The 22393-nt window shown below is 58.3% G+C and overlaps 1 protein-coding gene across 3 annotated transcripts in view; it reads right to left on the bottom strand.

Annotated features, from left to right (window-relative positions):
- Positions 1-12936, bottom strand: part of FOXP4 (forkhead box P4) — a 41777-nt gene extending 28841 nt beyond the window's left edge. For all 3 annotated transcript variants that reach the window (XM_055136023.1, XM_055136024.1, XM_055136026.1), the window contains exon 1: positions 12661-12936. The gene's annotated coding sequence lies outside the window, so the exon portion shown is untranslated. The remainder of the gene's footprint in view (positions 1-12660) is intronic.
- Positions 12937-22393: the final 9457 nt, after the last annotated feature.

Here is a 22393-nt window from a genome sequence, read left to right as displayed (position 1 = left end):
GGATCCCCGAATCTCCAGGTCCTCCGATAAAGGGGGGTGTGGGGAGGGCAGCAAGGAGGCACACGCGGTCTGCCCCAGTCCCCCTCCCTGCCGGAAGTGGTGAGAGCCACGGACCTTGGGTCCAAACTTAAGATCATCTGGGTGCTCCTGAGAGAGGAGACTGGGGTTGGGGAGAGGACCCTTTTGTGCCTTTTCACGGGCCCATATGCTGTCGGGAGTATTAATTACCGTAGCTTTTTAATTAACAATCACTTAATCTGAGCCGTAACATTTGCCACGACACCCTGCGCCTCGCCGCGAACCTGAGCCACCCGCCCTGCCAACTCATCAATTAATTTTTATTGACGTTTTCTTCCCCAAACAGGCACAATACCAGGGTTTTCCAATTAACACCTCCGCGATCTCTAATTAGTGCAATTAACAGACTGATGGATGCCCGGAGTTTAGCCGCGAGGGAGGGGCGGGGCGGGGCGGCCCCTCCCCCGCGCGTCCCCGCAGAGCGCGCGCGCCTCTGCGCCTTTGCTCTTTAGGGCGCGAGGGTGCTGGCGGGCGGGCTGGGGCAAGGATAACGGACCCCGCTGAAAAGAGAAGGCGCAGTTCCCTCCAGTCCAGGTGCCTGCACCGCGCCTGCGGGAGTGCAGAAACCCGCGGCCACGAGGGAAGCGGCAGCCCCTGGCGCTCCTGCACCAACTTTCGGTGTGATCTGAGGCAAGTGAGAGGCCCGTTTCTCCAGCCAATGGGAAATGTGGTCGACCTTCCTTCCGGCCCCTCCCCCATCTTCACCGTCCAAGAAAGATCAGAAGGGAGACTGAAAAAGCTGAAGCTTTTTTTTGTTTGCTTGTTTTTTTGTTTGCGGGCCACACCCCCACTGTGCTCAGGGCTTCCTCCTGGTTCTGCGCTAAGGGATTATTCCTGGCAGTGCTCTGGGTTGCCAAGGATGGAACCCAGGTCCGCCACTTGCAAAGCAACAGCTGCACGGGCTCTCCAGCCACCTGAAAACAGCTTCTCAAAAAGAGAACTGGAGCTTGTGGCAAGAAATGGACACAGGCTGGGAGGAGGGGCCTGCGCCCTGGCGCTGGGGGGAGGGCACTAGCTTCGCACATGGCCGGCCAGGGCTGGGTCCTGAGCATACCAGATGGCCCCCAACTCGGCAGGAGTGATTTCCTGAGTACAGACCCAAGCATGGAGCCACCCCTGAGCATGGCAGGTTGTGTCCCCTCCCTGGAAAAAAAGGCTCCCAGGAAAGCTCTGACTTCCACGCGCCAGGCTCTCAGCCCAAGGCTCCCGCACTGGGTACTGAGCAGGCTGGGCAATTTTCATGCTGCTGGTCCCAGGCCACACAAGGTTCCGATGTGCCGGACTTGCTCACTGACCTGAGTTTAGGTGCTTCAAATGGCCAAAATTAGCTGGGCTCCTCTCCAAGCTTATTTATTCACTCGACATGAATTTAGTGGCTGAGTAAGACAGGTGGGAGGATCTACCTGCTGGAAACGGAAACGTGGTCCCTGCCCGCTGCAGGCTTACAACACAAGCACAAACCTCAAATGCAGGAGTCATCTGAGGACAACTGGTAATATTTGGAAGTCCTATTTCCCAGCCCTTCATTTCTAGGTTTTTTTTTTTTTTTTTAATTAGCCACTAATAGGACTTTTACCGGGAACAAAGTCATTCTCCTTTGCCTGCACTGGCTCGCCAGCCGCTTATGCCACCAGCAGCGACCCTTCATTCACTCACTGGTTTAACAAATACTTAAGCACCTACAGAGGGCCAGGCCCGAGGCATGCAGACTCAGGGGGGCCGGCCGGGGCCCTGCTTGCCTCTCCTGGAGTTTATGTTCCCTTGAAGGGAAGAAGAGGAGACAGGAAGACACAGAGATGCACTCAAAATTAACTCTGCCACATGGGAGAGCGGAGAACGAACAGGGCAATGAGGGCTGGAGGGAGAGTGCGGCAGAGAGGGCGCTCGCCTTGCATGGTCCACCCGGGGTCAGTCCACAATATCCAGTATGGTCCCCCGAGCACTGCCAGGAGTGATTCCTGAGGAACCAGACATGACTCCCGAGCACTGGTGGTGTGACCCAAATAACAGCAACAACAAAATAAACAGGAGAATCTAAGTTTGATAGGACAGGGGGTTGTTAAAGGCAGGCCTCTTTGAGCAAATGACATTTATGCTTAGAAATGAAAGCTGGGGCTGGAGATAGCACCGAGGGGAGTTTGCCTTGCACGCGGCTGACCCGGGTTCGATTCCCAGGTCATATGGTCCCCCATACGGTCCCCCAAGCACCGCCAGGAGTAATTCCTGAATGCAGAGTCAGGAGGAAACCTGAGCATTGCCAGGTGTGACCCCCCCAAAAAAAAAAAGAAATGAAAGCTGGGGGCCAGATAGTCCAATGGCTGGAGCACTTGCCTAGGATGCAGGAGGCCCAGATTTGCTCCTCGGCACTGTCATCCCTCAGAACCACCAAGAGTGACCTTCAAGCACCGAGTACTGCTGGCATGACCCAAACCCCCCCCACTCAAAACAACCCCAAACGGAAATGAAGGCAGTGTAGCCCTGAGTTGCTTGAAGACCACTGAAGGACGTGACGGGAACAGCATAGGCCTCCTGGAGAGCCACTCTGGACCTGACCCAGCTGAGGTCTCTGTGACGAATGCAGAGCCAGACACACGTAGAACAGGACCCAGAAACTTTCTATTTCCTTCTTTCTCGTCCTTTATAGCCTCCTGCTATTAGCTCTCACTTGCTCTTGCTAATAGCCAGAAAACAGGGGACTTTTCAGAGCAACGGGCTCTGGAATTTCAGGCCCCGCCAGCCCAGGGCCCAGGCACCAACCTTCCCCATCTGCTCAGGCCCCAAAGCCTCCCCCAGGTGAGGAGTGCACGGGGCAGCCGCACTGGCCACTCAGTCGCCACTGTCCCTGCCGGCCCTTCTCCACTCTTTTTTTTTTTTTTTTTTTTGGTTTTTTGGGTCACACCCGGCGATGCACAGGGGTTACTCCTGGCTCTTCACTCAGGAATTACCCCTGGCGTTGCTCAGGGGACCATATGGGATGCTGGGATTAGAACCCGGGTCGGCCGCGTGCAAGGCAAACGCCCTACCCGCTGTGCTATCACTCCAGCCCCCCTTCTCCACTCTTGTAATCTTAACACACTCAACAGTGAACTGAACTCAGTGAGCCTTGACTTCTGAATCTGCCGTGTGGGGCCAGTCTCAACTGATCCTCCTTTTTGGATTCTGGTGCTATCGAGATACACTGCATGTGGGCCAGAGAGACAGTTATAGGTAGGGGTGCTTGCCTTGTGCGCAGTCTGGGTTCGACCCCTGGCATCCCATCTGATGCCCCGGGGCCAACCAGGAGGGATCCTTGAGTGCAGAGCCCAAAGTAAGCCCTGAGCACTGCCAGGTGTGGGCCAAAAACCAAAACCACAACAAAGTATACTGCATGCTGGGCCAGAGGGAGCACTAGAGGGGCTGGAGCACAGCTTTGCATACAGGAGCCCTGGGGCTGATCACCAACCAGAAGCACGGCCAGGAGCAACCCCAGGTACCACCAAGTATGGCCGCCGGCCTTAAAACTTTAAATACAGAGGTTGGAGATACAGTGCAGGGATTAAGATGCTTGCCGACCAACCAAAAATACACAAATGCATGCACACAAACACAAACCAATTTGCCTTGCACACGACCAACCCCAGCTGGACAGTTAGATCCCCGGCACCACATACAGTCCCTGAGCACAGAGCAGGAGTAATCCCCGAGCACTGCGGGATGTAGCCCAAAGTCTCCCAGCACCCCACCACACCTCCCTACCCTACGGCCCCCACATCGGTTTTGTTTTGTTTTTTTTAAGGGAACAGAGATAAGGAAATACTCTTGGTGTAGGGGTTCCAGAAAGCCCCCTACCTCCCAGCCCTGAGGGGGCTATGGCTTGAAGACTGTCCTCATCGCAGCCCTCTGTTTAACACTTGGGGAAAGTGAGACATGGCACAGAGGTTTCATCCAAACTGGGTCCCCAAGGCCAGGCGATGAGTCACTGAGCACTAGGATCCCCTGAGCAGACCCTCAGCATCTGTCCACCGCCCCCTCAGCCTGGCAGATCCCCCCGAGACCCTGCCTCCGACTCTGGGACGCCCTGCAGAGGGCTAGAAGCAGGCCCCAGGCCTCCTTCCCTCCCACGCCTCGCTGAGATTCTCCCCACACAGGGCCATTCCAGGGCAGGAGGGATGGCACGAGGCTTGACCTGCTGATGTGGCACTACAATTTGGCAATTAAACCACATCCAAGCGTGAGCCACCTGTGGCACGCACCAGCGTGGATGCATGAAGGCACTTCCCTTGCACGTGGCTGACCCCGGCTCAATCCCTGGCACTGGGGAGCAATGCCCAAGCACAGAGGTGGGAGTTAACCCCAAGCCCCACCCCACCCCACCCCCATACAATCTAAAAGACCACTAAAAGCCCCTCCTGCCACATAACACCGGGCTTGTGCAGCTCAGTTCAAAGGGCAGGGTGAGGGTGGACGTGCCAGCGCCTGGGCCCAGTCCTGGAGGCGAGGGGCCAACCTCAGCTGTCCGTTCCAGGTTCACTCCCAAGGTCCAATCATTCTGTTTTCCAATCACAAAGTAACAGATGTCCTTTTGTAGGACACTTTAAACCTGGGGGAGAGGCGGGTGTAACCAGGGCGGGTGGGGAGATTGGAACCTATAAATTCACCACCCAGAGCGTTAGCCTTCTGGGGCAGTCCCCTCCTTGTCAGTCCATTTTCACTCTCTTTTGGCATATAAACATTTAAAAAGTAAAACCGGGGTCATAATCGGAACATGGTTTGAATTTTCCTATTTTTCCACTCACCACTTACAATCGTAACCACTTCCATATGACTTCAAATATTTTAAGCAACAGTTTTTAGTGGTCACATAGTTGCTTGAATGGGCTGCAGGTTCCAGAACTGACTTCCCCAATCCCCCCGGGCCCGACACGCGGGCGCTTCCCCGGTTCTGACTGACTGGAGCGCATGCAGTGCTTCCGGCGCTCGGGACGCATGTTCCAGAGGGCAGGGGGCAGCCTGGCCAGGGCTCGAGAGAGCGTCCACACAGCTGGTACCCATGCTGCAACTCTGCAGCCACACACTCACGGCCCGGGACGTCGGACAACCTTGGCCTTCTGAGTGACTCCCCACCATTCATTCATTCACTCATTCATTCATTCATTCTCAAGCGCCTTCTCCAAAGACCTTGGGAGCCGGCTTTCTCACCCAGCCCCGGCACTGGGTGCCAGGGTGCGGGCATAGAGTTGAGCTGTTCGGGCAAAAGCCAGCATCTGGCGAAATGCCCCCGCGAGGCTGGAGCCCCTGGAACCGCTCTACACCTCAGTTTAACACAAGGCAGGCAACACGACAAATGTGATGTTCAACAGACCCTGGGGGACAGGGATGGGGTGCGCTGGAGGAGGGGGGTCCCTGTCCGAGGTGACTTCCGAGTGATAAGGAAATGAGGCCTGGGCACACGACGTGGGAAAGGTTCATTAGTTAACGACGACTCTGCCTCACAGTTCTCTCGCTGCCTGTCCTCTGCCCCAGCTCTCAGGAAAGAGCCCCATGTCACAGGGCTTTTCCTGACTCCTAAACCAGTTGTCTTCCTATACCCCCCTCGCCTCTCTCCCCCAGCAGCAAGACCCAGAGAGCGGTGAGCAGTCAGCGACACCCCCACCCCCAGCCCCCAGCTCCTGACTCTGGCCCCCAGTGTTCCTACCGGGGCCGGCCGAAGCAAGGTGGCCTCCCTCCACAACTCAGTAGGACTGAGCCCGAAAGGAAGAATTAACAATAGGAAGAAAAGGAGGGGGAAAAAAAGAGAGATCCAAAGATCCCACTCCATCTCATTAAGAAAGTAAACATAAGAGCCATCTAAGTGTCTAATTAAGCTTCTAATTAGTCCCTGCTTGTTACTAATGCAAATTAGATTACTCCGCTTAACTACAGCATGTCCACAACACCCTTGTTAATTGCGGCCTTTTGAAATTAAATTACTCCCTAATTAGCATATCAAAGCCATTGATTCAGCGCTGGGAAAGATGAGGGCAAGAGGAGCGAATGCCAAGTTTGGTTCATCAGAGCTGGCTAATTAAATAGTGACGTCTTACGTGGGGGGCCGACTGCTGAAGGGGTGGGGACAACCCACCCTGGGCCCAAGTGGCCATCTGGAGCCTGGTTCTCAGGGTGCCCGTGGACCTGGCGGCTCCTGCCGGTCAGGCTGCTGGCTGGCTCTCTGCTGTGCCCCCCTCATCCCCCTGAGGGCACTGAAGTATGGCATCCACCGGAGGATCCTGGGCACCAACTTTAGGGGCGCCGAGAGCCTGGCCCCGCCAAGCACTCCACACGGAGCATCCTTCCCCAGTGCTCCTGATGGTCTGAGCATCTCCCCTAATTCCCCCTGCCTGTCCATGGGGTGGGGGGAAGATGTCGCCCTCCCCCAGGGCAAAAGGCAGAGTGAGTCTGAAGCACAGGTGGAGGGCAAGGACTTTCCAGAGAGGCTCACAGGGGTAGTGCCCCCAGGGTGGAGAGGGAACCCGGGCCAGGGAGCTGGGTGGAAACGCAGTGAGGGCTCCGGGCAGGACGAGGAGTTCAAGGGGGCCCTGAGCTACGGGACAGACCCGGCACCACCCTCCTCACCGTTGATCCTGCAGACCAGGGCCTCTCTCTCTGGTGGAGAGACCCCCAGTCTGTGGTACCTCACAGAAACGTGGGTTCCATGTGGTCAGGGCTAGAGGCCTGCAACAGCAGTCCACTGTGGCCATTTCTGTGCCATTTGGGATTATAAATAATCGTATATGGGTCAATAAGACCCTTCAGGGGTGAAGTTCGTCCACATTGTCACCTCAGCCCTCATGGTCAGCTTTCTAAGGCAATGGGTTCCAGTTAGCTGTGTGACCCTAGGCAAGTTACGTGACCCCTCTGGGCCTGTCACCCGAAGGCAATTGGAAAGTGCCCCGTCAGGAGACTGGGGGGTACAACAAACAAGTGACCACCAAGCTCTACCTCATGCCTGCGACCATCCTTTCCCAGAACGATTATCTTCTAGAACCTTCCTTCTCCAGGAGGTAGAGTGGAGGCTTCCAAGTGTCCTTGGACATGCTGCGGGCCTGTCCCTTGGAATGCCTGGCCTGGTACTGGACACACTGTGTCCTCTGCCCCTACATGTAATGGGGCAGCCTGCCAGGGTCAAAAACAATCTACAAGAGAAAAAGAAATCTTTACGAGGCAAAGACTGGCTGGTCCCTGACCTACGGTGGCCGGGGGCGGGGGTAGGTTCTGGGAGTGATCAGGCCCCCCCTTCCCCAGATCTTCTCCCCAAGTTTCTCACCAGCAGGCCCTGAAGTTCATGGGGTCAGGGTCAGGGCCAAATTCCCCAAGGGTGAGGTTCTGTTGATTTAAGGAGGCACGGGTAGGGGGCCCAGGAGAGTGGTACTCCCCTGTCTGGCCTTGGCCTCGGGCGTGCAGGTCCCAGGTGGGCAAATACAGCTGGGCCGAACCAGACAAAAGGGCTCGCAGGCAGCAGTGGTTTTATTTTAGAAAATAAGTAAAATTAAAAATCGAGGCAGAAGAGAAGGCAACAGCGGGAGAGGGGAGGCTGTCCGGGGTGTGAGGGGGACCAGGCGGCAGCCCGCCTGGCTGAGCGCTCTCTCCCGGCGAGATTCAATTAATTGATAACAAGAGGCATCAAATTAATTTCTGGAGGATGTGAGATTCTGATGAAGGGAAATCTCGATGATGGGGATCGGGCGGAGGGGGCAGGCAGCACCCCCTTTTAATCAGGCTCTGCTGTCTAATTGGGAAGGAGGACACGAGCAGGCCACCCCCAGCCCCACACACTGGTCCACAGTGCCCCACTCTGGAGCCTCTGCAGCCCCGCGCCTCCAGGGAACAAAGGGAGAAGCCCCCAGGAGACGGGCATCAGGGAGAGGGCACTGCGCGTTCCCGCAGCGACATGCCTGGGGTCACAGAGCCCCGGGGGAGCCCCTCCTGCAAGTCCAGCCCCCACTCTAGGCACCTGGGCTCACCCCTAGCTCAAGGATGTTGCCCTCCAGGCTCCAGCGGCCCTGCAGCCCCCTCCTGGCCCCCCTGGCGTCGCTTCCCGGGGCTACAGAGACCAGATGAGGAGGAGTCTGGGCCCTGGAGTCAGCACTCGGCCACTCGGGGTCCCTCCTGCTCCACTGGCCAAGCCCAGTTTGAGTGCTGCACTTTGTTCCCGCACCAAGTAAACACTCCTTTTAGAAAAAAATAAAAGTCTTAGGGCCCCACCTGACCCCTGTTCAGGAGGCCATGCCCCTCGGGGGGCAGCGCCTGTTCCTCCTGTGTGCCAAGCACACTCCAGTGGGCACATCCCCTCCTCCTCCCTCCCATCTAAAGCAGGGGAGGGGGGACACCAGTTACCTCTGCCCCCCACACCACAGCCCCCAGCCCTCTGGTCTCAGCTCCAAAGACTTCCACTGGGCCTGGGTCTGGGTCCCAGGGAAGTGAGCAGAGCCGCTGGGGTCCAGGCAGGAGTGGCCTGGCGTCACAGTGCACTGGAGCAGGGCCTGGGGGTGGGGTGGGGAGGGGGCGGGGCAGGAAGCGGGGGCGCCACGGCCCAGTGGTGGTCCCTGTGCAAGCAGGCAGGCGCCCTTTGTGCCTCCGAGCTCTGGGTTCCCCGCTCAGGCAGGTGTGTCCCGCTGCAGGTGCCACGCGGGCTGCGAGCGGCCACACAGCGCGGTGCGTGAAGCTGTGCATTTCCCAGGGACGCCGGAGCCAGCCCCTTCAGGCTCCAGGGAAGTTTGTTCTTGGTTTCGACTTGGGGAAGGAGGGGCCATACCCCATATTGAGGTGGGGGTGCCAACCTGTCCTCCATAAGGGGATTCTAGTGACCCAGAAATCTCCCTATTGGAGCCGAGGTGGAGCCCCCCCACACCCACCCACCATGCCCCACTTCTCCTGGGACCTGCCCTTCCATTTATTCACAGGTCGCCATGCACACAGTGGGAAGGGCAGAAATTGGGGGCTGGGTGGAACAGCGGGGGACCTGGATGGGGGGGGAGGTGTTTATGCCGGTGGGAGCAGCAGCCAGACCTGCCCCCATTAGCAGGAAGACAGAAAAGGGCACCCAGGCTTCTCCAGGCTCCTGGCAGCCCCCCCACCCCCCACCCCCCGCCCAGCAGGGGCTCCAGCCCTGCTAGGGGCCCTGGGAATCAGGAGCCCCAAACACGTGTCACAGCGCACCACCCACTAACTGTGCGACCACAGACGGGCAGCTGCTTCTCTCTGGACGCCACGTCCATAAAATAGAAATTAACAGAAGTTCGCCACCTATAAAATAGACGTTGATCCTCGAGCACATCCAGGAACACGCCTGACACGGGCCCTGGTAATAAGTCACCCCTTGGTGAGCAGGACCTGTGCCAGGCACGGTGCAATGGCCTCCGAGGACGCTCCCCCGGCAGTGCCCAACGTGGCTGTCCGCGACAGCTCTAACTGACCTACTTTCCACAGGAGAAAACTCGGGGCCGTGCCGAGCGCCCTGTGTGGCACTGCTCTCAAAGCCGCTCCCACTCGTGTTTGGTCCCCCCGGGAGCCCGAGTGCCTGCTCCCCGGGTTCCAGGGGCCTGGAAACGGGTCTGCAGGTGCTACTGGAGGTGGTGATGCTTCCGCCCTCCACCAGACAGCACCGGGCCAGCCCTGGGCCTCGGAGCTGGGACGGCAGCGGCCTGGCTTGAGCCAGCCAAGGTGGAGAGGACGATACAGGGAGTTGGAAGAGGAGGAATGTGGGGACCTCATGCCTCTCGGAGGGACCCGGAGGTGCCTGCGAATTTGGAGAAACAGGCAAACATCCCTGGCAATGCTGGGGAGGGTGGATGGGAGGACGCAGCAGGGTGGGGGGCCAGGAATGCAGCATGCCAGGAAGGCTTCTAGGTGGGAAGCCCCTTCCTCCCTCCCTGTCACATGTCCGCGTGGAGGCAGACACCAGCTCCTACCTCCTGCTCCTCATCTGTCAATGTGGGGTGCAGAGTGCATACCCCAGCCTTCACTGCCTGGGCACTACGGTGGCCCAGACTTGCTAAGGGGCTCTGCAAAGCATCTGGGGGAATAAATGGATCAAAAGGAGCCTCCTCCATCCCCACCCCCTTTTCCTCCCGGAGGAAGAGGGGTGTTTGGAGTAGGGGCCCTGGGAAGGGTATGCGCATTCCTGGCAAGAAAGGACTTACCTGCTCAAGCCAGAAAGGAAGCTTCGGGAGGGAGAGGTGAATCTGGGGGGTCTGCATGAGAAGGGGACCCACAGAGAGGACCTAGTAGGGTAGGTCCTTTTGCTAGCTGAGCCCAATCTGCTCTGTAGCCCCTCTCCTCCCTGCTGCCTGCACTCCCTCGGGGGTCCCCCAACTCCCCAGCTCCCAGGAAACCTGCCGAGGACCGGGAGGACCGGGAGGACAAAGCGGCTCAGGAGAGAGTCCCACGGCTGGGACCAGGCAAGGTGGGGACCCAACCGCTCACAGGGAGAGAGAGACTCAGCCCTTCCCGGACAGACATCCAGAGTGCCACTTCCTCCACAAGCATAACCCACTGACGAGAGTGGAAAGAGACCAGATGCAGGGCCCCGTCTAACCCCCCGAGCTCTGCTTCTCAGAAACTCACATCAGCCCCCAGCCCCTAGCTCACCAGGAGCCAACATCAGCCCAAGTGCCGAATTCTCTAAACCTCCCGACAGACAGACAGCCTACTGCTAACAAAGGGCCAGCAGACCCCGGACAAAAGTTTATCATATGAAAACAACACACTCACATACACAGCTGGCAAACTTCCCCTTTCCCAACGTGCTTTCGGCCATGTGGGACGGGGCGCTGCTGGGCCAGACCCTCCTGGGGCCCTGGGCCCACCCCCTGGCTCCCCAGGAGCAGGGGCTGGTATGCTGGGGCTCGGTGGGGCGACCTGCGTGGAAAATGAGCCTCTCTCTAGTTTCAAATCCGTCGCGGCCTGGTCAGACCCTGTGCCGGCCCGGCAGACCTACAGCTGTCCTGGCTTTCTCCAGGGAGGACAGGGATCCTGGTCCCGTGTTAGGGTTCAACTCTGGCTGCCCTGGGGGAGCCCTCAACGCCGGATCCAACGCGGCATGGGCCGGGACAAGCAACGCGGGGCGCTCCAAAAGCGCGCATGAAGTTCAAAAACCCGCATCGGGCCAAAAGGCTCCTGGGCTTTCTCAGAAACGGCCGGGATGACAGCTTCAGGCTCGGGTTTACTGCTTTGGGGCCCCTACTCCAGCCCTGGCCATCAATCTGCCATCCAGAAGCCTCCAACTCAGGCACCCACTGCGATGACCACCAGCAGCTGCTAGGAGACGCCAAGCTAGAACGGGAAGGGGGTCCTCGGGGCCAGCGACTGCGCACTGCCCCAGCTCTTCCCGCCACCCCAAGCCTCCTGTCCCTCCTGGCCCGAGCAGAGGGGCTCACGAGGTCGCCCCAGTGGGAGAGGAGGGCCTGCGCTTTAGAATCCGCTTCCCGCGAAAACACACGGTCCTCCGCCCGACCCGGCTCGCGCGGGGCGCAGGGCGCCCCGCGTGCTGGCGCGACTGCGGCAGCTCAAGTTAGTTTGCTGGGTGCCGCGGGCAGCGCCGCCGGCGTGGGGTGGCCGCGGATTACAAAGGTGGCCGCGCGGGAGATGGGGGGTCGAGATGACCGTCCGGTGGAGGGGAGAGTCTGCTGGAGGGGAGAAGACGCTCGCATCTCCGCCTGATCACCGCGGGACACTTCCCAGGTGGCCCACGGACCTACCACCCCCCTTTTCCCCGCCGCACGGAGGGGCAGGGGCTTTCCCAGAACCGGGTGCGTCAAGGTTTCGTCCAGATGGGTCCCTCCGCGCCACTGCTCGGGCGCACAAAACCGCCCGGGCCGTCTCCAGACGCTCCCAAGTCCCCAAGAAGTTTTCCGCTCTATCCCGCGCTGCCCGGGGGACCGGGGGACAGGCCCCACTAGCTCCGGGGTGAGCCCCAAGCAAACGAGTGGATTCAGGACCCGGGACGACGCGGCGCGCGGGACCCACCGGTCGACCCCCGCCGTCCAACCCCATGCGTCTTGGAGGGCAACCCTGGACTGGCGGGCGGCTGGGGGGGGTGCCCACTTGGCCATTTCTCCTCCCCAGCCCGGACCAGCCCGGCCCGGAAAGTACTCTTTGTCCGACTCAGGGCGGGTGGGGGGTGTCGCGCCCCCTGACACCCCACTCGCTGCGGTGGGGCCCGGAGGGGGCGGGGCCCGGATCCCCCGGGCAGGGCGGGCCTCGGTGGCCTTCGCGGCTGCCCCCACCCCCCCCGCCCGGCCGACCTCGGACTGCCCCCCGGCTCCCGCCCGGCTCCCGCCGCCGCGCCCGAGCCCCCACCTGTTCCCCCCGGCCGCTCCGGGAGGCGGGGGCCCCCGGCCGGGGGCGGGGTGTCGCGGCGCGGGGTCGGGGCGCCGCCGCCGGCCCCGGCGGGAACAAAGTGCGCCGGCCTGGGCCGCGGCTCCTCCCGGCGCCCGGCGCGTCTCCGGCGGGCAGTTTGCAAACACAAAGTGAGCCAGCGAGCGGGCGCGAGAGTGCGCGAGCCAAGGGAGTTGGTCGGCGCGCCGGCCCAGCCCCCACCGCGTCCCCGGCCCGGCCCCCACCTACCTGTCCGGCCCGGCCGCTCCGTGCGGGCTCCGGCCCGTCAGCGCGCGCGGGGCATGGGGCCCTCGGGTCGCCGCCCGGCCCGCCGCCGCCGCCGCCACCCGCCGGGGCCGCCCCGGGCGTGCTCCCGTCCGCGCCCTAGCCCCGCCGGGCCATGGCACTGGGTGGGCAGCGCGGCCCGCTCGGCCCCGTCCGCCTTCCCGAGCCGCCCGCGCCGCTGCCTGCCCGCCCGCTCGCTCGCCGCGGGGCTCCGGGACCCCGGCGTCCCCGCCCCCGGCCCGGCCCTGGTTCCGGCCCGGGCTCCTCCCCACCGCGCCGCCGCCGCCGCCGCCTGCGCCGCCGCCTGCGCCGCGCGCTGCCCGCGGGCTCGGGGGGCTCGGCCCGGGCGGCCGGCCGCGCTGTCCGCTCCGCAGGGCCGGCCGGCTCCCGACTCCGAGGGGCTGCGACTGAGCCGGGCGGCGGGCGGCGCGGGCGGCGCGCGGGGCGGAGGCGGCGCGGGGCGGGCGGAGGGAAGGAGGGAGCGCGGCGAGGAGGAGGAGGGAGCGGCGGAGGGAGGGGAGACCAACTTCGAGCGCTACCACAATCCGCCTAAAGCAGGTGCAGCGACTTTCTGCGCGCCGGGCCGCCGGCCGGCTGCGCCAGGGGAGACCACGTGGACCAAAGTTTCGGGGCCGGAGCGCTGGGGGCCCGGGGCCGCGGTGCGGAGGGAAGGGGTCGGGGGGGCGCGGCGACCCCCGGGCCCGGCGGCGCGCTTGGCCGACTCTCCGCTTTCCGGAGGCCCGGGAGCGTCGGAACCCGCTCGCGCGCGGTTCCGCGGTTCCGGGCTGGCCGCGCTCCGCAGCCCGAGCTCCGGGCCTGGGTACCAGCCCCGGCCCCGCCTCGGCGACCCGCTGCGTGCGAGCTGGGAATGGGCCCTTGGAACCCCGGGGAAGTTGGGGAGGCTCCTTTCGAGGCTTTGTGAACCGTCGTCCCTCGGGCGCGCGCTGCCTCCCTCTCCGGAAGGGGAATTTCCCTTAAAGTGCTCCGCGAGCCAATAAAGGAGGAGCCCCGGGCCCGATCCAAACGGGCCGAAGCGAAGTGCAAAGTCGAGGCAATTATCCGGACAAATTAGATTGTCAACAAAACGAAATGGCTTGCTAGGGGGTGCGGGGGGAGGGCACCTGGCGGGATTGTGTTCGCGGTGTGGGAGGAGGAACTTGGGGGAGTCGGAAGAGGAAGGGCCCGCGTTTCAAGGGGAGCGCCGAGTCGGGGCAGGCGCTCCGTTCCTCTCGGAGACCCCGGGAAATCCGAATAAATCGTCCCCACCCGCGGCCACTGCCTGTCACTGTGTTGCCCTGTGCAGACGTGAGGGTCACCTGGGGAGCGGGGATCAAGGCTTGTCCGGGGAGGCAGTGGCTCTTTAAGGGTCCCTGGCTCAAGTCTCCCCAGGCAGGTGTGTGTGGGCCCGGCAGGTCACGTGATGCACCTGCAAAAAGGTGGGGGCTTCTGGGATTGTAGCTTACATGTGGCACCTGAGATGCGGTTCCAGAAGGGTCTTTAAGATAAGGGGCGGTCCTTCTTGGGCTGTGCTGTCCCTTACCCCGGCAGCTTTTTATGGGTGCAAATAGCCAGCATCAGCCTGAGCTTAGTGATTCCTGTCCAAGGCCACACGGATCCTGACGTGTCTGCCCTTTTCCACAGCATGACAGGCATACCTAGGTCGTGCTGGAGCCTCTCTAATATCTGGCTGTGAGGGGCAGAGAACGCTAAGTACCATTTATTTAAATGCCAGTGTCCTTTCTGGAGCAGCAATAGCCGTGGCAGTGAGCATAATGTAAAGGCAGGGAGTTTGAGCTTTTTAACTGGTAAGCATGAGACCCAGGTTACCTTCTAGCACTGTGAAAAGAATAAAATATGGGGGCTGGAGGGATAGAGCACATGCCTTGCATGGGAGAAACTCTAAGTTCAGTCAAACACCTCTTTTAAAAATATAAAAAATTGGGACTGGAGCAATAGTACAGCGGGTAGGGCGTTTGCCTTGCACGCGGAAGACCTGGGTTCGATTCCCAGCATCCCATATGGTCCTCTGAGCACCGCCAGGGGTAATTCCTGAGTGCAGAGCCAGGAGTAAGGCCTGTGCATTTTCAGGTGTGACCCATAAAGCAAAATATATATATGTGTAAAAAATCAAAATATAACGGGCTGGAATGATAGCTTCGCAGGTAGGGCGTTTGCCTTGCACGTGGCTGACCTGGGTTCAATTCCCAGCATCCCATATGGCTCCCTGAGCACCACCAGGAGTAATTCCTCAGTGTACAGCCAGCAGTAATCCCTGAGCATTGCTGGGTGTAACCCAAAAACAAAAACAACAAAATAATAATAATAATATAACAGTTATGTGTACGTCCTTCACACGGCAGGGAAAGGATTCCCTGTGTGAGGCAGATCCTACTCTTCATTTTCCAGAGGCCAAAACTGAGGCACAGACAGATTAGGTCACTTCAGTTTTGCTTGTTTGGCTGGCCACTCTTAGTGGTCCTAGAGGGCTGCCTTGGGTCCATGAGGGACTAGGTTCCTAGGAGATGGTGTGTGTGGTCTTCAGTCAGCTTCTGGTCCTCCTACATGTGCTCCAGCCCTTTGAGCCCATCTTCCTAGCCTAGATGTCACTTTTGTTTGTTTGTTTGTTTGTTTGTTTCCTTTTGGACCACTCCCGGAGGTGCTAAGGGCTGACTCCTGGCTCTGCCCTCAGGAATCACCGCTGGTGGGCTCAGGGGACCGTGTGGGATGCTGGGGATAAAACTGGGTTGGCTGTGTGCAAGGCAAACGCCCTACCCGCTGTCCTGTCGCCCTGGCACATAGAAGCCACTTTAAAAAAATAAAATTTCAGGGGCTGGAGCAATAGCACAGCGGGTAGGGTGTTTGCCTTGCACGCGGCCGACCCAGGTTTATTCCCAGCATCCCATATGGTCCCCTGAGCACCGCCAGGAGTGATTCCTGAGTGCATGAACCAGGAGTAACCCCTGTGCATTGCCGGGTGTGACCCAAAAATTAAAAAAATTAAAAAAAATAAAATTTTTGTTTGGGGACCACACCCAGAAGGACAGGCTTAACTTAACTTGTGACTCTGTGCTATATGCTGAGGGATCACTCACGGGGACCATTGGGGGTGCTGGGATTGAACCCGGATCATCGTACCCGCTGTACTATCATTCCAATCCCTAGAAGTCACTTCATTTTTTTAATAAGAATTTAGTTATCTATTGTTTGGCTTTTGGGGTCACACCTGGTGATGCACAGGGGTTACTCCTGGCTCTGCACTCAGGAATTACTCCTGGTGGTGCTCAGGTGACCATATGGGATGCTGGGAATCGAACCCAGGTCGGCCGCGTGCAAGGCAAACGCTCTATCTGCTGTGCTATCGCTCCAGCCCCCTTCACTTCATTTTTAAGGCTAATGCAGCTAGTCAGTGATGAAGCATGATGCCGTCCTACTCAGTGGGGACAGGATCAGCGATCATGGTGTGTGTGCACTCGTGTGGGGCGGGGGTGGAGGGTGTCCTCCGGAGAAGAGTGTTTGGAAGAAAGGAGCCTCTGGTGGTGGGGTGCCAGTTCCCTCCTATGGAGATCCGACCCTGCAAGGCCCAGAAAGCAGGGCTAGGCCACCACTGGGCCTGCATGTGGCTGGGCCTCTCACAAGCCCATCTGGGCAGGCCTGTGACCCTCAGGTCCTCTTGGCCTCCTTCCTGCACTGGCTGGGGTGAGATTTAGGGACTTTCCACACGAAGATGGGACTTCTGCAGGAGGGGTGACCCCTGATATGCTTTGCAGCTCTTCCCTGGCTGCCGCTGGCCTCTGAATCCTCTCCGCAGCCCCTGCCTACAGTAAACCGTCTGGGTCTCTCACAGGTGGAGACTCCACCTTAGTCTACCCTCGTTCCCACCCAACTCCATTCCCAGTGCCCTGAGCGTCACAGTGGGGCCCCCAAAAGGTCAAGGACTCCGTTGTGAAAAGCAGGCCAGGGGCCAGGGTGGTGCCGGGGAAGATGGAGCAGCTATCTCGCATGTGCCAAGCTCTGAGTTCCCTGGCGCTGCCTGGTCCCCTGAGTACTGCTGGACCCAGCACCTCCAGATTTCCAACGTGAGCATTGAACTCCGTGGCCCTGTTGGCAAGCATCACCTTGGGAGATTCACCTCCCGCCCCCAGTCAATAAGGGACATTCTTTTTCTTTTTGGTTTTTGAGTCACACCCGGCGATGCTCAGGGGTTCCTCCTGTCTCTGCACTCAGGAATTACTCCTGGTGGTGCTCAGGGGACCATATGGGGTGCTGGGGACTAAACCCGGGTCAGCCACGTGCAAGACAGATGCTCTACCTGCTGTGCTATTTCTCCAGCCCCAATAAAGGACATTCTGATGTAGCAAACACACATACACACACACACACACACACACACACAAGTACCAAAACCCCGAAGTCAAAGCAGCCTGTCTAACTAAAACTCTTGGTGCAGGAGCACCAGAAGAAGTTTCAGAGGCAAGCCCATGGCTCCCAAAGCAGAATGACAGAGCACAGGAAGGAGAGTCCCCTTTCTCCTTATTGTCCCATGGGGCCCAGTGGCAGGTCCCCAGGCTCTAACTGGGAGAAACCAGGACCAGGGGTGGCTGTGCTCAAGAGCTGGGGTCAGCCCAGAGGCTGCTGTGAGGTCCCTTGGCTTGAACTTCAGCCTGTGTTAAGTCACCAGCTGTGGCACCCTGGGCAATTTTAATGCTATTTGGGCTGCAGTTTTCCCATCTGCAGAATGGGGAGATTACCTGCAAGGGCCCTTGAGAGGATAGCACAAAGCAGTGTGGGCTAGGGGAGAGGCTCAATGCTTTGTCTGTAGGCACCTGGGGGTTGATCCCCGACTCTGCACAATCCCCCGAGCTCCAGGGCTGGGGGCAGTGGGCCAGCGGGGAGCGATCCTGAAGCACAAAGCCAGGACTGGCTGCCAGGAACCACTGGCTATACATTCCCCCCTAAAAAGAGGAAAGAAAAAAGAAAGTTAAAAAAAAAAAAGACAAAAGTTAAGAGAGCCAGCTAGAGTGTTTGCTGAGCCCCGATCAACCCAGGTTCCATCCCCGCACCCTGTATAATGCCCTGAGCATCGCCAGGTGTGGCCCCCACACATAAAACAGAGGGGAAGGGAGGGGAGGGAAGGGGACAGGAGAGGAGGAGAGGGCAGGGCGTGGGCAAAGCACCCAGCTTTTGCAATGCTCTTCTCATACTCTCTTTGTCTCAGCACACTGCAGGTCACACAGGCAGCTACAGTGGGGACTTGGTAAATGCTCACTGCCTGCTAGGTGCTCAATCAAGGCCGCTGTTTAGCAGCAGCACTTCGCATTTTGCAGGTGAGGAACTTGGGGCCCAGAGAGGTTGGGCAACCTGTCCCAGGTCACACAGCCAGGTGGTGGTGCAGCCCACACTAGCACCCACCTCTGCCCGGGAAGCTCCGCCCTTTCCCAGCCTTATGGCCTCGTGCTGTTTCGGGGAGGAAGAAGGTTGCAGGAAGCTTGTTCCTGGAACATACTCCTGGGTGCCCAGCCCTCGTGGTGTTTTAGAACCTTGAAATACTGGGTTCCCACTCAAGGAATAAGACATTGAGGATCAGATATTTTATTTCCATTCATCTGAATGCTTGAATCTTGCTTTTTTCCTTCTCAAAATAATTGTTTTAGGGGCTGGAGTGATAGCACAGTGGGTAGGGAGGGCATTTACCTTGAGGCCGACCAGGGTTTGATTCCCAGCATCATATATGGTCCCCTGAGCACCTCCAGGAGTAATTCCTGAGTGCAGGAAAATAATAACAATAATAATAATAATAATAATAATAATAAATTATTTTAGGGCCGGAGTGCTAGTACGGTGGGGAGGGCATTGGCCTTGCATGAAGCCTGCCAGGTTCAATCCCCAGCATCCCATATGGTCCTCCAAGCACCACCAGGAGTGATCTCTGAGCATCGCTGAGGCCCCAAAACAAAACAAAACAAGATAATTTTAATTAGTAAAGAATTAGACTTTAGCAGCATAACACAATTCCACTGGTGAGACTCTACCCATAGAAATGCATACAGATATGTGTTCATCCAAAGAAATGCTCCAGAATGTTCTTTTGATCTGGCAAGCACTATTCACAGTAGCCATTAGCAGAGAACCCGTGATCTCCCCACACTCGGCCTAGCTCTTAAGCTGTGAGGATGGACAAAACACTGTGGCAGATATCACACACTGGACGTTGAACACGAAAGCCAGACAGAGGCCAGGGAGCAAGCTCAGCAGCCGAGTGCCTGCTTCACGCGTAGTGGCCTAGGGTTGGGCCCTGGATTATAGCCCCTAAGCATAGCCAGGTATGACCCCAAAACCAAACAAGCAGGAAAAAAAGAAGAGAGGCTGGAGAGTTAGTACAGCATATAGGGCATTTGCCTTGAACACCTGACCTGGGTTGATCTCTTGAGCACCGCCAGGAGTAATCCCTAGCATCACTGGATATGGCCCCCAAACAAAACAAAACAAGAATCTATCTATCTATATGGACTGGAGCCAAAGCGTTTGCCTTGCACGTGGCCAACCCAGGTTTGATTCCTCTGTCCCTCTTGGAGAGCCCGGCAAGCTAGCAAGAATATCCTGCCCCTGCGGCAGAGCCTGGCAAGCTACCCATGGCATATTCGATATGCCAAAAACAGTAACAACAAGTCTCACAATGGAGACGTGACTGATGCCCGCTCAAGCAAATCGATGAACAATGGGAGGACAGTGCTACAGTGCTATCTATCTATCTATCTATCTATCTATCTATCTATCTATCTATGGATTTTGGGTCACTCCAGCGGTGCTCAGGGCTTACTCCAGGCTCTACACTCAAGGAGTCATTCCTGGCAAGCTTGAGGGTTCGTATGAGGTGCCAGGGATCAAACCTGGATTGACCACAAGCAAGAAAAATGCCTTACCCATTGTACATACTGTGCAAATGCCCTACTTGTTGTACAAATGTTCTGGCTTGAGAACATATTTTTTTAAAAAAAGAAAAAACCAGCTCAAGAGAAATACAGTATTATTTTATTCATCTGAAGTGCCAGAATCCTGGAGCCAGAGAGACGGCACGATGGGTGCTGTGCTAGCCTTGCAGGCAGCCAACCCAGGTTTGACCCCCAGCGTCACGTGTGGTCTCCAGGGGCCCCCTCAGGAACAAGCCCTGAGTGCAAAATCAGCAAGCCCTGAGCAGGGTGATTGTGTCCTCCCTGCCCCCCCCCCCCGTTCCCCCATACCACCCCCTGTCCCTGTGGTCCCCTAGAGGATCTTCATCCTTCTGTTCCTCTCCAGCCAGGCTCCCAAAGCCAGTGAGCTGCCCTGAAGTGTGAGATGAAGGTAGCCTTCGCCTTCCTGCTCTTTCCTTTATTTGCGGTGGGTTCTGGGTGATTCTGGAAGGCTGAGGTGAACTCCTGCCGCAGGCAGCGTGCACCATACTGGCCTCCTTACTCCTCCTGGGGACAGACCACTGTGTATTTCTTTCATTTGTTTTGTTTTGGGGTCACACCCGCGGTGTTCAGGGATCACTCCTGGTGGGGTTTGGGAACCACGTGGAGTGCTGGGATTTAACCCTGGTGGGGTTTGGGAACCACGTGGAGTGCTGGGATTTAACCCTGGTGGGGTTTGGGAACCACGTGGAGTGCTGGGATTTAACCCTGGTGGGGTTTGGGAACCACGTGGAGTGCTGGGATTTAACCCTGGTGGGGTTTGGGAACCACGTGGAGTGCTGGGATTTAACCCTGGTGGGGTTTGGGAACCACGTGGAGTGCTGGGATTTAACCCTGGTGGGGTTTGGGAACCACGTGGAGTGCTGGGATTTAACCCTGGTGGGGTTTGGGAACCACGTGGAGTGCTGGGATTTAACCCTGCCCACTGTCCTATGACTCTGGCCCCTAAAGTGTATCACTGCTGGGGGGGGCCACCCTGTGGGGGGCATCCTGCTGTGTACACCCCCCTTTCTCCCATCTCTTTCCTCCTTTGCCTCCAGCTCTGTTAAGTTCTTTCCCTTCCCTCCTTCAGTCCATTCTGGAGTCTCCCCTCTGCCCTTCATTTCCTGGCTGCTCCTCCCCACCGGACTCCCCAGTCTTCAGGACACAGAAAGGGGGTGTGTGTGCTGGGTGGAGGTGGGGAGGAGGATGACAAGGGGCAGCCATCCCCTCTGCCACGGAGGCCCCTATTCCCCAAGATAAACGAGGATTTAAACAAAGAAATATTTCATTAAGGGCTGATATCTTAATGAACTGTGCCAGGAACCTTCAAGGCACTCTCCAGGCTCCCCCCCACCCCCCTTTTTAAAGGGAGGCTCCAGCCCCTGGGAGGAGGCTTATTGGCTTACCATATTGCCCTGAGTAGAGCGTCCTGTAGGGCGAGGAGTTGTCCTGGGCTGTGAGAGGAGTGTACCCAGGGACAGGGCTGGGCCAGGATGCCCTCTGGGTGGTGCCCAGCCCCTGGGAAATATTTGCTGGCCCAACTCTCCCCCCACACACACACTTGCTGACACCTTTGGGGACTCAGGGATGGAGGCCTGGTGCTGGGGTAGAAAATCCTCCTTGAAGGACCAGGAAACAACCATCTAACAAGCAGGGGATAATTTCCCATCAATTAGAACCCAATGTCTGAGTGGATGAGGCCCCCTGAGTGGAGAGAGAGCAGAGAGAGAGAGAGGGTCCCCTGCACTATACCCCACATTCACCTGAAGGGTGTGAATGGGGTAAGTAAGGAAAGGCCTAGAAGCTGGCACCAAGGAGAGAACTACCCTCCTCACCTCTGTGGTTCTTAATCCCTTCAGAGACTTCAGGGACAACTCCCCCCCCCCCCCCCCCGTACACGCACGCTCACGCGCGCGCGCGCACACACACACACACACACACACACACACACTGTGGAGAAGCCCAGATTAAACCCCAGTTCTGCCACTTTCTAGCCTGCAGTCCTGAAGCAAACATTTGCTCCTGCTTCCTTCAGCTGCCGACAGGGAGGAGTACGAGCATCTGCCATCTGGCAGGCACAGGGGCAGGGATGGGATAATGCTGAGCGCTGCTCATTGGCTAAGTTGGAGCTACTACCTTCGTGTGTGCGTGTGTGTGTGTGTGTGTGTGTGTGTGTGTGTGTGTGAGAGAGAGAGAGAGAGAGAGAGAGGGAGGGGAGAGAGAGAGAGAGAGAGAGAGAGAGAGAGAGAGAGAGAGAGAGAGAGAGAGAAGAGAGAGAGAGATAAGAAAGTTTTTGTTTTTGTTTTATTGGTTTTTGGTTTGGGGGCCACACCCGGCGATGCTCAGGGGCTACTCCTGGCTCTGCTCTCGGGAATCACTCCTGGTGGTGCTCAGGGGACCGCATGGACCCAGGTTGGCCGTGTGCAAGGCAAGCAACCTACCCGCTGCACTATCACTCTAGCCCCAACAAGAAAGTTTTCCACTGAAGCGTATTTAGAAAGATGTGAGGAGAGAGAAAAGGGGAGTGACAGGAGCGGGCACACAGGCTTCTCCGGAGAGAAGAAGGCAAGCAAAGAAACAGACAGGCCAGCAAGATGCATGTTCAACGGAGCACGGGCTTGAAGAGCCAGCCCTACCACCCTCATTCTTAGAACTGTTTTTCTGTTTGTTTTGTTTTTTGGGCCACACCCAGTGGTTACTCCCATCTCCGTGCAGGGGAGTGGTGCTTGCGGGACCATGTGGTGCCAGGATCAAACCCCGAGCTCCAG

Source organism: Sorex araneus, chromosome 4 (assembly GCF_027595985.1).
Source record: "Sorex araneus isolate mSorAra2 chromosome 4, mSorAra2.pri, whole genome shotgun sequence".
Lineage (NCBI taxonomy): Eukaryota > Metazoa > Chordata > Mammalia > Eulipotyphla > Soricidae > Sorex > Sorex araneus.
The sequence above is the reverse complement of the archived record's forward strand: the minus strand, read 5'-3'. Positions and strand labels throughout refer to the sequence as shown.